Here is a 3,604-nt window from a genome sequence, read left to right as displayed (position 1 = left end):
CCAACCTTCCCGTACAAATTACAATGGAGACCCCCCAGCTATGAGAACATGGGAGACTGAGCCAGGAGATGGAGTGGGGGTATGCGAAGAAGTCATTGGCAGGGAGAGTGATGGTTGTAGCATATTTCTTCCCTTTTCTGGGTGATAGTGGGTTTTCTGTGCTGACACCTGCTTTATCCTGGGCCTACTGCCTTCCATGGACTCTCACATCCCGGAGGCTTAGTTTCCCTTCCTAACCCCAGGGACCCAACACTTAAGCTCACTCTATACATCTGTTTTGCATTCAAAGACTAGTACTTATAATACACACTCTCCACTTTCTCTCCAGTAGTGGTGTTGGCTTTGCAAAGTCTTTCTTCCTTGTGAAAGGGAACTTCAGGGTTATGGGCCAAAGCCTCCAGGGCCTCCACTTTGGGAATCTGATGGAAAGCAGGCATACATCCTATATCAGCCACTGCAGCCACCAGGGACTCTGCAGGGATGTTCCGTGTTACCCTGGTGAAGACAGCGATGCCTAGCCAATGCCTTGGGATGCTCTTCTTGAGGCCCACCAGGACTGCTGTTGTCTTTTGAGGAAGTTAAGGGACAGCTTTGGATGATGAGAAAGAGAAACCTGGTGAGAAATTAGGGGCAGGGCATCTGCCATGTTTCCTGGATGTTGAGGCATCTAAGGAGTTTTCTACTTAGGAGGATCTTAATTCCAACATTCAGGACTCTTTATTCTTATATTAAACAGCCCTTCCCAGAAAAGCTTATCTACTGTCTTTGACAGATGGTTTCCCTGTAAACCATCAAACGTGGTCCCTTGGACGATCACACTCCTGACCTTCTTGGGGTTCCTATGCTGTGCTGTGTTTTTCCCTCTAGAGTGGCAGGTATTGCCCAAATGACATGTGTCTGCTTGTGTATCTGTCACTCCCATTAGATTGTCAAGTCCAGGAAACAAGAGCATCTCCCACTTCTCCTATTCCCAGCTCATGGCAAGCCATGGGAGTGTTGAGTGAATGAATGGCTTTGGGCATGAAACCAAAGGCTAGTCTGATTAAGCCCATCCCATTTAAGCTGCCTTGCATGCTTCTAATCACTTGCTTCTTGTCAACTTTTTAACCTACGTAGCTAAAAGTCACACAGCCAAAAGCACCTACCTCAACTCCCTCTAGCTTCCTGATAGATAACATCTCTGACAGTGGGTCAGTATAGTAACAGTCACTTAAAGTTGTTTTTTTAGGAACTATGGGGCAGGTCCTGTCCAGTTTAAACCAGTTAAGACCACCAACCTTTCAACTAGCCCTGCATGAATGCCTGAGAGGTGACCTTTTAAGATCACAGGGCCAAAAACTGTCCCATCAGGTCATGCTAACACCACCATTTTCTGAACATGCAGCCTATGAAGAGCCATGAAGCCTTACTATGCATGTGCAGATGGCCAATTACCTCGCTTCTCTTCACTCTCAGTTACCTTTCCCCACGCCTCAGGTCACCCTGCTTCTTTATGCCGTATGTATCTCTAACCTGACTTTTGGGGAGAAAGATTTGAGACCTGTTCTCCCGCCTCCTTGTTTGGTGGCCTCACAGATCAACCTTTTCTTCTTGGCAAAGCCCATTGTCACAGTGATTGGCTTACTACATGCAGGCAGAAAGAGCCTGGTTTGCTATCAGGTAGACAGACCTAATACTCACCCTCCTTGAGTAAGTGGATGACTGCAGAGCTGGGATGGAAATCGAGGCACAGAGAAGGTAACAGCACCAAGATCTGTTCTAACCATCCCCCCCAAACAGCTCCCCTGCCCAGAATCCCATGTGGCCAAGGGCCCGTGTGAACCCATGCAGGGCCCATATGAATAAAACCCTTGACATCAGCTTCTTGGGAACCAGCCTGCCACCTCCTGAACCAACCAGCTACCAGTTAAGCATTAGTCCCCAAAGCAGGAAGCTGGGGCACTTGCTGCATTCTTGGTGGAAGCTTATCAGTCCCTGCAGGGTAATCAGCCATCCCAGGTGGCCTCCTGGGACCAGCAATCAGCGACACTCTGATAATAAAATTACTGGCCCTGATTGCAACAAACTTCCTTGAAGATCCTGGGCCAGTCTTTCTATCTGGGTATTGTGAGAAATAATCAGTTTCATCTGGTTTTGGTTCTTTTAAAACTCCCCCTTTGAAATATTCAGATCATTATCTGTGCCCAGTGCCTTGCTTCAGCTTTTTACAATTTGTGTTGGAGACCGCTATGTGTTCACCAAACCCCAGACAGCTTTTTAAAGAAATTTTATGCATATATAGTATAGGCAGGTACATAGCTTTTTTTTTTTTTTTTTTTTTGCATACGATAGGACAATATTACTTTCTTTTCACTTATTACTATCACTTATTACTTATTATTCACTTTTCACTTATTACTAATATTATTACAATATTACTGTCTTTTCACTTAGCACCTTGTCTTGGGGTCCAGTCTCTATCAGTCTTGTTCTTTTTCATGGCTGTGTAGTATCCCATGTGGATTTACCATAATCTGTTTAACCTGCCACCCACTGAGGGGCATTTAAGTTGTTCTCAGACTTCTATTATGAGTAATGTTGCACATTCTTGGGAAATTATATCTGCAAGATGTAGTCCTAAAGTGGGATTGCTAGGTCAAAGGGCATGTGCATTTGTATTATGGGTAGGAATTATCTAATTGTCTTGCACAGATATTGACACCAGTTCTCACTTAAGTTGACCATGTGTGAATGTGCCTGTCTCTCCTTGTGCTCATGATATTTTATTACCTGTTTAATCTTTGTTAATCTGATAAATGAAAAAAACTCATTGAAGTTGTAATTTGTATTTCTTTTCTTTTCTTTTCTTTTCTTTCTTTTTTTTTTTTTTTTTTTTTTTTTTTGAGATGGAGTCTCACTCTGTCAGCCATGCTGGGGTGCAATGGCACAATCTCCACTCACTGCAACCTCTGCCTCCCTGGTGTTCAAGCCATTCTCCTGTCTCACCCTCCCGAGTAGCTTGGACTACCGGTGTGTGCCACCACACCCGGCTAATTTTTTGTGTTTTTAGTAGAGACAGGGTTTCACTGTGTTAGCCAGGGTGGTCTCCATCTCCTGACTTTGTGATCAACCCACCTGGTCCTCCCAAAGTGCTGGGACTGCAGGCGTGAACCACCGCACCTGGCTGAGTTGTATTTCTTATATTATGAGGTCGAGCATCTTTTGCTAGGCTTTAGAGGCATTGGTTCTGCTTGTCTTTCAACTCTCACGTCACCCTCTTCACCCATGTTTCCACTGGGTTCTTTCCTTACTAATTTGTAAGAACTCTACACATCAAGAGCATTAGACCCCTGTGCAGTCCAAGTTGAAGCATTTCTTTCCCCTTTGATTCAGGTATTTGGGGAATTTTGCTGTTTTGTTTGTTTTCTGCCATGTGGAAGGTTTTTTCTTTTACATGCAGTCATGCCTCTATGGGTTCCACATCTGCAGATTCAACCAACCACAGATGGAAAATATTTGGAAAAGAAACGATTAAAAATAACAACAGAGCAATAAAAAAATACAAATAAAAAATTATACAGTATAACAGCTCTTTACATGGCATTCACATTGTATTAGCTATCAT

Source organism: Rhinopithecus roxellana, chromosome 4, assembly GCF_007565055.1.
Source record: "Rhinopithecus roxellana isolate Shanxi Qingling chromosome 4, ASM756505v1, whole genome shotgun sequence".
NCBI lineage: Eukaryota > Metazoa > Chordata > Mammalia > Primates > Cercopithecidae > Rhinopithecus > Rhinopithecus roxellana.
Note: the sequence above shows the minus strand (reverse complement) of the source record.